General features: G+C 51.3%; 1 long non-coding RNA gene across 1 annotated transcript; it reads left to right on the top strand.

Moving 5' to 3' along the window:
* The first annotated feature begins 11,158 nt into the window (after nt 1-11,158).
* On the top strand, nt 11,159-12,681 carry LOC133361729 (uncharacterized). The gene is made up of 4 exons (XR_009757416.1): nt 11,159-11,312; nt 11,552-11,624; nt 11,781-11,913; nt 12,488-12,681. It is a non-coding gene; the product is annotated as an uncharacterized LOC133361729 (long non-coding RNA).
* The last annotated feature ends 211 nt before the right edge of the window (nt 12,682-12,892 follow it).

Here is a 12,892-nt window from a genome sequence, read left to right as displayed (position 1 = left end):
GGGGAGAGTGGGTGCCGTGGGGGGAGGTGCCGTGGGGGGGGGTGCCGTGGGGGAGGGTGGGTGCCGTGGGGGGGGGGGGGTGCCGTGGGGGGGGGGGGGGGTGCCGTGGGGGGAGGGTGGGTGCCGTGGGGGGGGGGGGGCGATTTCCCTCTCCGTGGTCGCGGGAGATTTGATTAATTTGGGGGCCTCCTGTCCCCGGCCTCCTCTCCCCGGCCTCCTCTCTCTGGGCTGTTTCTCCACATTTAGACTTGTGCTCGCAGCCACAGCGATACATCAGCAACAGTGACAGTGCTGTACTTACACCACCACCACCACAACCATCACAACCATCATCATCACAACCACCACAACCATCATCACAACCACCACCAAAACCACCACCGCAACCATCATCACAACCACCACCACAACCATCACAACCATCATCATCACAACCACCACAACCATCATCACAACCATCATCATCACAACCACCACAACCATCATCACAACCACCACCACAACCACCACCACAACCACCATCATCACAACTACCACAACCATCATCACAACCACAACCATCATCACAACCACCACAACCATCATCACAACCACCACCAAAACCACCACCGCAACCATCATCACAACCACCACCACAACCATCACAACCATCATCATCACAACCACCACAACCATCATCACAACCATCATCATCACAACCACCACAACCATCATCACAACCACCACCACAACCACCACCACAACCACCACAACCATCATCACAACCACAACCATCATCACAACCATCATCACAACCACCACAAGAAGAGGTTCTGCTTTAGAGCTCAACGACGTATACGTCACACACACACACACACGTCACACACACACACGCGCATACACACACGTCACACACACACACGTCACACACACACACGTCACAAACACACACGCACACACCAACAACAACAATCGCCATACGCCACTAAGTGGCGGTGACGTCACCGCGACGCTTGTGCACCTTGAGGCCACGTGAAGTGTCGAACGCCCGCTGGCAGGAGGTTACGGGGCAGACCCAGGTGCCACGGGTCGACTGACTGAGATGACCGAGATGACTGGCTGATGCACCACCTGTGCCCCCTACTGTACCAACTTGCTGTGCTTTAGCCACCCGGCGCTCCGCTCGTTGTTGTGAGCGTCGCTCCTCCGCCCTCCGTTGTTGTTGGAGGGCGACTGCCTCCAACTGCCCAGTAGCGTCCTTCACGAGCCGCCTCTACAGAGGCCGATCTTGACACCGCTGGTACCAGTCATCGGCAAGTCCACTCAGCTCCACGTCCTCCTGTACCACATCACTCCATCTCTTCTCTAGCCCGTGCCGCGCCCGTTTAGCCCCTCGATCGGGCCGAACAAAAGCTGTTTAGGCATGCGGTGGCTGGGCATGCGCGCTACGTGACCCAGCCAACGCAGCCTTGCCTGTCGGAGGAGCTCACCGAGGGGACTTTGCCCAGATCTTTCAAGGATTTGTGAGCTCCTCACACAATCCAGCCTGGTTAAACCAAGGATGGATCGTAGGCATGCCAGCCTAAATGTTTCCAACCGGCGAAGATGCTCCATTAGGGGGGTCCATGTTTCGCAAGCGTAGAGAAGGGAGGGAATGACTGCGGCCGAGAAGACCTGAAGCTTCGTGCGGAGCGACAGACCAGGTAGCTTCCACACAGCATCACGCAACCGATGAAAAGATATTGCCGCTCGATTGATTCGTAGTGAGACCTCTGCTGTTAAATTGGAGCCGGTCATAAGCACATTGCCCAGGTATGGGAAACTCTCCACTCTCTCCACAACTGCCCCATCACCGATTGGGAGTTGTGGGGGTGGAGTGTCCGATGGTACAAAATACCCAGGCAGGTGCTTAGTTTTGGTGGGGCTGATGGTAAGGCCCCACCTCTTAGTGGCACGCTCCAGTCTCAGCAGCAGCGTCTCCAACTCCTCCTCTGAATGAGCAGCTATTACCAAATCATCGGAATACATAACGTGGTTGACCAATAGGGAGCCATCCCTTGATCGCACCCGGGCATCGATCCGCCTCCCATTATATCTGTACCAAATGGAAATTCCCCCGGTACAGCTATTGCAGGCTTCAAGAACTACGTGGTCAAAATAGATGTTAAATAATGTGGGAGCCAGAGGACATCCATGTCGCACCCCAAGGTGTACAAGGAAAAGCTCTGACTCCTGGCCACGTAGTTTTACCCGGGTCCGCTCACCATCATGAAGGTCCTTAATGATCGTGAGCAGAGGGTCAGGGACTCCGAAAGCACGAAGAACAACCCAGAGCCCAGGCCTACTGATGGTATCATAGGCCTTGACCAGGTCAATAAAGCAGAGATGTAGGTCTTGTTGGAATTCCCTACACCTCTGCTGTAGCACACGCACAACAACAACAACCGCCATTCGCCACTAAGTGGCGGTGACGTCACCACGACGCTTGTGCCAGGCCAAGTGCACCTTGAGGCCAAGTGAAGTGTCGAACGCCCGCTGGCAGGAGGTCACGGGGCAGACCCAGGTGCCACGGGTCGACTGACCGAGATGACTGGCTGATGCACCACCTGTGACCCCTACTGTACCAACTTGCTGTGCTTTAGCCACCCGGCGCTCCGCTCGTTGTTGTGAGCGTCGCTCCTCCGCCCTCCGTTGTTGTTGTAGGGCGACTGCCTCCAACTGCCCAGTAGCATCCTTCACGAGCCTCCTCCACAGAGGCCGATCTTGACACCGCTGGTACCGGTCATCGGCAAGTCCACTCAGCTCCACGTCCTCCTGTACCACATCACTCCATCTCTTCTCTAGAACACACACGCACACACACACACGCACACACGTATCTCTATTCTTAGGTTTTTTTCGGTAAAGTCACGTAGGTAAAACATTAAAATTAATAAAAGTAAAATAAAATAAAAATCACGACGTTTCGGAGGCAACACAAGCTTCCGTCTTCAAGTGGAACCGTCACAGCCACGACAGCTGCATCAAGTCAATGAGAGATCTTCTTGGTTCTTTCGGTAAAGTCACGTAGAAGGGAAGTAATAAAATAATAAAAATAAAACATAATAAAATAAAACATAATAAAATAAAATGATTTTATTATGTTTTATAACACATAATAAAATAAAATTATTTTATTATTTGTTATTTTTATTATTTTATTACTTCCCTTCTACGTGACTTTACCGAAAGAACCAAGAAGATGAATCCCTGCAGTCACGAAAGCTTTACATCGAAATTTAAATGAGAGATTGCAAGAGCTAACACTCCATATATATAATGGTTGGAGAGGGGGGAAGGGCCAAGTACGGCACACGTTTTATTCATATGGTAAGGTGAGGCTTAAGAGGGTGAGCCTTTGTTATGGAGAGGTACGGTTTGTGACTAAGCCTGGCCTACATAACAATAGTGTGAAAAAATAAACAACTAAACATGGTAAAACACGCCTGGCTGTCTATCAATAACCTGTAATAGTTGGCTGTCAAATAAGATTGACCAAATAAGTGTAGTTAAATCTTTTTTGCATGGTTAATCACATCTTTCCAATGATTACTCAGTTTGTAACCATCATCACGGTTGAAATGATGTCTGTGTTTGTATATCTGGATGGCTTCGTGTACAAACCTTTGATGGTAGCCAGGAGGTTTGCAGAGCACCTTGGTCTCGGAAAAGACAATTTCATGAGAGCCCACAGAGGTGTAGCAATGATCGACAACGGCCAAAGAATCAGTTCTGCCGTGTTTCAGATCTGACTTGTGCTCGCGGACACGATCAGAAACATGACGTTTCGTTTCTCCAATGTAGCAATCACCACAAATGCAACTCAATTTGTAGACTCCAGGATGCTGTAAGTCAGGAACGATATCCTTCACAGATGGAATCAGATCACGGATTTTATGCACTGTACTGAATCGGACTTGGATCTTTTGTTTGTTTAGAATTTTGGAGATCTTTTTGGTCACGCCTGCTATGTATGGTAACGTGATAGTTTTGGTCGGAGTTTCATGTGGCTGTTTCTGTGTGGTGGGAGACACAGCTTGGCGCATAGTACGGTCAGAGTATCCGTTCATCCTGAGGGCCCGATGTACATGTCTTAATTCACCGGCCAGGTGGTGTTGGTCAGAGATGCCGGTGAATGTGTCTCTATGTATCTCTATGAGTCTCTATGTATCTCTATTTATCTCTATAAGTCTCTGTGTATGTCTATGTATCTCTATGAGTCGCTATGTATCTATGTGTACGTCTATCAGTCTTTATGTTGGTTTAATGTATTAAGTGTGTTGAGCCAACAGGCCAGGACTGAGCACCTCTTATCGCACGTTTCACCCAGGCACCTGCAGAGCATCACAGACGAAGTGTTTATAACCTTTCATTAACACGAACAGTAGCATATTTAAGAGTCACAGTTAAAAATAAAAATTGTTCGCATGTCCTTTGCCAACAGAGGCATCGTGAGCAATTGCAGGAAAATTAACAGGCCGTCCTCACGCAACATTTAATTGCGTCCACGAAACAAAGACGCTGCACACAACGCTCCGGCGTGCTAAAAGCCAATTTTCTCGGTGTTATCAAAACCGAAAATAAAAACTACCAATTAAAAAGCACCACGAAACTAAATGAAATGTATCGTGACCAGCCGCGGTTGACTTTCTAACGCGAGTGTTTAATTAAAACGATATCGTCCCCAGCGTCCCCCAACGCACAGGTGATAGTGAATCATTCAGCGGGGATCCCAATTCGATTTCCTTCTCCCAAGACAACCGAGTCTCCAATCTGTTCCCAATCTGCCCAAAACATCACCAATTGCCTCCAACCCCCATCACTCCCCCCCATCCTTTGTAATTAAAAAACACCTTGGTCACGCTGAGCTCCCTCTTTATCTGGCTAAAGTTTCATTCAAGCGGCTATCTGAGTCCAACCGCAAACGCGAATTGTGCACCACAGCATCGGTGAGCACTGAGCCCCTCGTGTGTCGAGGGTTCAAGCGACCCCAAGATTCAACTCCAAGATTCAACTCCGAGATTCAACTCCACTGAATCAGCGACTCCAAGATTCAACTCCAAGATTCAACTCCAAGATTCAACTCCGAGATTCTACTCCACTGAACCAGCGACCCCAATATTTAACTCCAAGATTCAACTCCAAGATTCAACTCCACTGAACCGGTGACTCCGAGATTCAACTACAAGATTCAACTCCACTGAACCAGCGACCCCAAGATTCAACTCCACTGAACCAGCGAGGCCAAGGTTGTGTGTGGGAGGTGGGGGTGATGAAACGTCGTCTGTGTTACGAGCTATTGGGAGCCGCCGTTCCCACTCACAGGAGGTGCGGGGGTCTGTGTGTCTACCGGGGAGGAATGGGGATAGAGTCTCCGTCTCAGCGCGCCTCTGATGCTGCTGATCTCTCTCGCACCGCGCGTGCGGCACGTGGGATGATGGTGAAAGGGCGAGGGGAGGGGGGTGCAAACACGACGTGGAATTGATAGCCTATACAACTACAATATTTAGCTGTTTTTTATTTTACCCGGGTAAGGCCCACTCAGCTGCTATGCAACTCTTCTTCAGAAGCGACCTTGGCTAACGCTCACAAATGATAGCTAACCCAAGTGGATTATCATCAATATCATCATCACGTGGACATCGACATCACTTCACTCAACAGACTCCCCGGTCCGGTGGTGGAAATTCCACATTCCCATGGCTAGCAGGCCCAGCGGGTGCCGCTAAGCATCGGCAAAAAACCCAAGCGACTGCTTCAGGGCTCACAACCCCAAGTAGCCGAAGGGGAACCCTGGAGAATGCCCCCGCCCCCCGCCCCCCGCCCCCCGCTGCGGAAGTTGACGCTACAGAACTACATCTTGGTGCCAGTTGAACGGGCGGCTAGAGCCAGCGATGTGTGTGGCCGCGCGCGTGGTGATGACGATGAAGCAGAATGAGTGGATCATGATGACGCACTTCTTCACCTGCTCTGTATCTCACAGAATACATTTGGGGCGCGTTTTGTAATCGGAATCAGGAGGGAACCCGTTTGGCACGTAGAGGTTCCGCCACCAATGCTATTCATCATAAGGTGTTGATTTGTGTTGCTGTTGGGTTAGATCGCGTAAGTATAAGTGTGTTGTTAACCCCGCCACCACACGACACAGCCAATCAGTAGAGTGTCTTCACGTGAACGAAACGTGACAATTATTGACGAGTTCGATTTAAAGCTTTCGTGACTGCAGGGATTCATCTTCTTGGTTCTTTCGGTAAAGTCACGTAGAATGGAAATAATACAATAATAAAAATAAAACATTTAACACGTAGGCTTTCGCGACCAATGTTATTCATAATCAACGTTTTTGGGTTTAGATCGCGTTTATTTATAAATGTGTCGTAACCCTCCACCATCCGACACGGCCAATCAGTAAAAATGTGTCACGTTGACAAAGACAAATAGTTCACTGCTTTAGCCCACCGGTGTGTTGAAGCCACAACATTTACAATTTGAGTACGACGTTTCGCTGGTAATTGCAACCAGCATCATCGGGCAACACCATTCTGGCGAATTGCCCGATGATGCTGGTTGCAATTACCAGCGAAACGTCGTACTCAAATTGTAAATGTTGTGGCTTCAACACACCGGTGGGCTAAAGCAGTGAACTATTTGTCTTTGTCAACGTGACACATTTTTACTGATTGGCCGTGTCGGATGGTGGAGGGTTACGACACATTTATAAATAAACGCGATCTAAACCCAAAAACGTTGATTATGAAAAATAAAACAATAAAATAATTCTCACGACGTTTCGGCTACAACGCAAGCAGCCGTCCTCAGGTGGAGAACAGGTCTGTCGGAAAGACAGCGTCTGACAGACCTGTTCTCCACCTGAGGACGGCTGCTTGCGTTGTGGCCGAAACGTCGTGAGAATTATTTTATTATGTTTAATTTTTATTATTTTATTATTTCCATTCTACGTGACTTTACCGAAAGAACCAAGAACAATTAGTGACGAGTTCGGCACGAGCCGGTGTGCTGGAGAGTCAACTCACAATGTTTACACTTCGAGTCCTGTAACTTGCCGCTGGTAGTTGCATCCAGAATCATCGGAGGAATCCGAAGAGCAATGAAGCTCTTTGTCACACACGTCCGGCACGAGCAAGTCAGGATCTTCTCAAAAGCAACGAGTTCGATGCCCGCTCACGGTCAACACTGTCGGTGACGAACATCCTCTAGGTCGACTCAGCGTCAAATGAGTACCCGGTGCGGTGTGGAAACCTCGCCAATGGGGAGACAAAGGCGGTCGGGCGTGGTGCTGGTGGTCACCGCCTCGTGTGCCGTGCCGGCCTTGATAGGTGCCCGTTAACAGCACTTTCCCCAACAGTCTGTTAAGGCTACACGGGGGAGCTTTGCCTTTGTGTTTGACCAGATTTGTGCGGGGCGTGGTAGTGTAGTCTGCGGCTGTTGGACTTCTTTCGCGCCGTACGAAGCCAACCGTGATAATCTGAGGTCGAGATCCAGATTCCAACGCAGGATTTCAGGTTCACGGCCAGTCGAACGTCTGTGACGAAGACCTTCATAGCTCATCGGATTCCTTCTGCGATCTAAATAAAGATTCCGATTTAGATCTCTGACCACCTTGCAGGCACTAAGCTACGGACGGTTTAATCATCAGGAATTAATTCGTGGAGTTCCGTTCGTTTGGGAAGTGAGATAAAGAAATTACGAGAGAGAGAGAGAGTATCCTTAGAAGAAAAAAAATCTTCTGCCTATTACATTTGATAAAAAAAAGGGATTTCAATCTCAGCGTGGCTTCTTTATAATTTCCTTTTTTGCCGGCACACCGCGCAATATTAGAGAGAGACGGGGGGGGGGGGAGATTATTGCATAAGCACGCGTGCATTAACGTATAGAAGACAAAAAAACCCCACACATCATCATTTCAATTTCAAAGGCTTCGCACAGCCGGGAATTGCGTTCAAGGTCCCTTCAATTTCGCGACTCAAAAACTGATCGCGAGCCATACCTCGAGAAGGCCAGCCCAGAGTGGTGAGCCGTCCTCTATGAAGGACGTTAAGATCGCCTGTCAGAACACGCGCCTTGAAATTGCTGCTGATGTTGCTGCTGCTGATGTTGCTGCTGCTACTTCTAGTAACCAGGTGGTTCCTACCAGTACTAAACGCCTGCCTGGGTATTTTGCCATCAAACACTGCACCGCCTCAACTTGCCATTGGTAATGGGGCAGTTGTGAAGAGAGTGGAGAGTTTCCCATACATGGGCAGTGTGCTTATGACCACCTCCGGTTTAACAGCATAGGTCTCACCACGAATCAGTCGAGCGGCATTATCTTTACAAGTGGTGCACCGGCCACTCATCTCAGTCAGTCGACCCGTGGCACCTGCTGGGTCTTCTGCCCCGTGACCTCCTGCCAGCCGGCGTGCGAAAACTTCACGTCGCCTTCGAGTGCACTTGGCCTGGCACAAGCCCCCGTGGTGACGTCACCACCACCCGATGACTGTTGTTGTTGTTGCTGCTGCTGTTGCTGCTGCTTGTGTTGCTACTGCAGCTGCTCTTGCTGTTCCTGCTGCTGCTGTTGCAGCTACTGCTGTTGCTGATGCTGTTGCAGCTGCTGTTGCTGCTGTTGTTGATGCCGTTCCTGCTGTTGCTGCTCCAGCTGTTGCCGCTGCTGTTGTTGTTGTTGCTGCTGCAGCTGCTGTTGTTGTTGCTGTTGCAGCTGTAGCTGCTGCTGCTGCAGCTACTGCTGTAGCTGCTAATGCTGCTGTAGCTGCTGTTGCAGCTACTGCTGTTGCTGCTGTTGTTGATGCTGTTCCTGCTGTTGCTGATGTAGCTGATGTTGTTGTTGCTGCTGCAGCTAATGTTGTTGTTGCTGTTGCAGCTGTAGCTGCTGCTGCTGCAGCTACTGCTGTTGCTGCTGTAGCTGTAGCTACTGCTGCAGCTGCTGATGGCGTTCGATCGATTTCTCAGCTACATTGGGCGGAAGACCAAGACACTTCCACACGGCCTTGTGTTGTATCTTTTAATAGCTAAAACAAAGTCAAAGGTCCCCCTTCTCGTATAGCCTTCAACAGGCTGATGGGACAAGGGCTTTGTAGCGAGTAGCAACGCTCATGAAGGCCGACACGGGAAATCACGCGAGGGTGGGTGGCCAGCATCACACACACACATCCCTGCACCACACACACACACACCTTCACCACACACACACATCCCTGCACCACACACACACACCTTCAACACACACACCTTCACCACACACACACCTTCACCACACACACCTTCACCACACACACACCTTCACTACACACACACACCTTCACCACACACACACACCTTCACCACACACACACCTTCACTACACACACACACTTCACCACACACACCCCTTCACCACACACACACCTTCACCACACACACATACACACCTTTACCACACACACACCTTCACCACACACACACCTTCACCACACACACACACATACCTTCAACACACACACACCGTCACCACACACACACCACACACACACCTTCACCACACACACACTGACCAGCCTGGTGAAGTATGGTCGAACCGACCTAAACGACCACGCGGGTCTCCAGCCCGCTGCTGTGGGAGCGACACGTGGTGGTGGTGGCACGTGGTGGTGGTGGTGGTGGCACGTGGTGGTGGTAGTGGTGGTAGTGGTGGTGGTGGTGGCACGTGGTGGTGGTAGTGGTGGTGGTGGTGGCACGTGGTGGTGGTAGTGGTGGTGGTGGCACGTGGTGGTGGTAGTGGTGGTGGTAGTGGTGGTGGTGGTGGCACGTGGTGGTGGTGGTGGTGGCACGTGGTGGTGGTAGTGGTGGTGGTGGTAGTGGTGGTGGTGGTGGCACGTGGTGGTGGTAGTGGTGGTGGTGGTGGCACGTGGTGGTGGTAGTGGTGGTGGTGGCACGTGGTGGTGGTAGTGGTGGTGGTAGTGGTGGTGGTGGTGGCACGTGGTGGTGGTGGTGGTGGTGGTGGGAGCGGCACGTGGTGGTGGTGGTGGTGACACGTGGTGGTGGTGGTGGTGGGAGCGGCACGTGGTGGTGGTGGCACGTGGTGGTGGTAGTGGTGGTGGTGGAACTTGGTTGTGGTGGTGGTGGTGGGAGCGGCACGTGGTGGTGGTGGCACGTGGTGGTGGCACTTGGTTGTGTTGGTGGTGGCACGTGGTGGTGGTGGTGGTGGTGGGAGCGGCACGTGGTGGTGGGAGCGGCACGTGGTGGTGGTGGCACGTGGTGGTGGCACGTGGTGGTGATGGTGGGAGCGGCACGTGGCGGTGGTGGTGGTGGGAGTCAGTAAGGGGCACCACTGCCTTAGACGTCATTCACCACTGAGCATTGCGCCTCTTGAAATATTGAGTTAATGCTGTTATTTTACCGATATAGATTTTTATTGTGGTAATTATTAATTAACAATGTATTAACACATTCCTGCGGAGGGAGCTGGTTGGGTTGCTCGGTCAATGGCCAGGGTCAACGGCAGCGTGGTGTATTCTGCAAATATGCCCGACTGTGAGGGCGGGCACAAGCCGGCGTGAGTAGGTTAAACGTTGAGTTTTATAAGGGCACCACGGGGTGACCAGCCCCTCCCCACCCAGCCCAGCCCCACCCCTCCCACCCCCCACCCAGCCCCACCCTCCCCACCCAGCCCCTCCCCACCCAGCCCTTCCCTCCTCACCCAGCCCCTCCCTGCACGACGGACGGACACAATAATCCCCTGTGAGCTGGTGTAACCAGGAGGTTCCAACCAGTATTATTATCATAAAATCCGCAGCATGATAAAGGCTTTGCCGCACTGTTCGTCATGAATAGGGGGATTAGGCTACCGACAGAACATGAAGATAATTGTATTTTAAAATAGTAATCATGAATTTAATCATTCAATTACAATGTATACACATTTATTTATTTATTTGCTTGCCGTGAAAGTATAAATACTCTCACGACAAACTGGTAACTTAGCAAGTAGAAATATAAACATATATAACGGGCGACGTTTCGGGCAAGGGCCCTTCTCAAAGAGCATCATCACGTGCTCTGAAGAAGCGCCGTTGACGAACGCATTTGCCGTTTGTTGTTCGTTGTGCAGCGACACCACCACCATCACCACCACCACCATCACCACCACCATCACTACCACCAGCAAACAATTCGCTGTGAGGTCGCGCATCTCGATCAAACGCAACCCATTAACGTCGTGATCATTTCTATTTTGTAGTGCATCATCACGATGCTAATTTTACCCAAAGCGCGACCAACAATTCAACGCCCCAACCCACGTACGTGGGTTTCGATGTTTGGCGAGTGCGGTTGTGGGTTGGGTTGCAACGCTTCTGCAGAGCACGTGATGCTGCTCTTTGAGAGAGGGTCGTTGCTCGAAACGTCGCTCGCTATATTTATATTTCTACTTCTGCTGAAGGAAAACAAGTACATGAGTGAATTTATATGAATTAAGAGATATTTTGTTCATAATTACTATTTTACAACAAAACTCTCTTCATGTTATTCTGAATTCCAGTCCCTACCCATGATCAACAGCGTGGCAAGGCCTTCATCCTGCTGCGGACGTATTGACAACAACAACAGCAGCAGTAATAATCACACAACATCATTCAGTAGAAAAAAAACCTCAATGTTTCAAGAGCCTCAATGCGTGTGTGTGTGTCTGTGCGTGTGTCTGTGCGTGTGTCTGTGCGTGTGTCTGTGCGTGTGTTTGTGCGTGTGTCTGTGTGTATGTCTGTGTTAAGTGAGGAGCGTCAGTTTAGCGGCCAGGCGTGGTGTTGTTGGCCAACCGCCTGCTCGTGTGCCAGGGTGCCGGCCTTCACAGCTGCTGCTACTCGCTAACAGCACTTGCCCCAACAGTCTGTTGCAGGCTACACGGTGGGTGGGTGGGGGGAGAGGATCTTTGTCTTTGTGTGCGTGTGTGCGTGTGTGCGTGTGTGAGTGTGTGCGTGTGTGAGTGTGTGCGTGTGTGCGTGTGTGCCCAGCCGCGCGCGTGCACGTGCACAGGCGAAGACACGGGATTCTCGTGCGACTATTAATGCGACTGTTTGTTGGTGAAGTCATCTGTGGCTAGAAATTAATTACACTCGCGTGACGCTACAACTCATTACATGTGTGCGTGTGCGCGTGTGTGTGTGCGTGCGCGTGTGTGTGTGTGTCCGCGTGTGTGTGCGCGTGTGTGTGTGTGTGCGCGCGTGTGTGCGCGCGTGTGTGTGCGTGTGTGCGCGCGTGTGTGCGCGCGTGTGTGTGCGTGTGTGTGCGTGTGTGCGCGTGTGTGTGCGCGCGTGTGTGTGCGTGTGTGCGCGCGTGTGTGCGCGCGTGTGTGTGCGTGTGTGTGCGTGTGTGCGCGTGTGTGTGCGCGCGTGTGTGCGCGCGTGTGTGTGCGTGTGTGCGCGTGTGTGTGCGCGTGTGTGTGTGCGTGTGTGTGTGCGCGTGTGTGCGCGATACATAGAGACTCATAGAGACTCATAGCAGCGGATTTGCTGCCACGACTTCCACCCGGGGGGGGGGGTGGAGGCTGTGTCCACGGTGAGTCTCACCGTCATTCTCAGCTGTACCCACACTTTACCCCACCCCACTCGCGACCTGCCGACCTTCGACTCAAACTCAACTCAACTCGTGGGTTCGATGCCGACCCTGACGCCTGCTGTGTAATTGAAGGTTTCGTGTCTCTCTCTCTCTCCCCGTGGTCGCTTTGATTTTTCTCTGGGTCCCTGCGGGTTTCTTTCCCCGTCCACATTTTGGAATCGACGTCACCACGCGGTTAAGAGTCATTTGGTTGCTGCTATAAATTCCCACACGATGATGACGATGATGGTGGTGGTGGTGATGGTGGTGGTGTTGGTGATGTTGGTGT

Source organism: Lethenteron reissneri, chromosome 1 (genome assembly GCF_015708825.2).
Source record: "Lethenteron reissneri isolate LAM-NWPU_2019-01 chromosome 1, ASM1570882v1, whole genome shotgun sequence".
In the NCBI taxonomy this organism is placed as follows: Eukaryota; Metazoa; Chordata; class Hyperoartia; order Petromyzontiformes; family Petromyzontidae; genus Lethenteron; species Lethenteron reissneri.
Note: the sequence above shows the minus strand (reverse complement) of the source record. Positions and strands in the feature narration are given on the sequence as shown.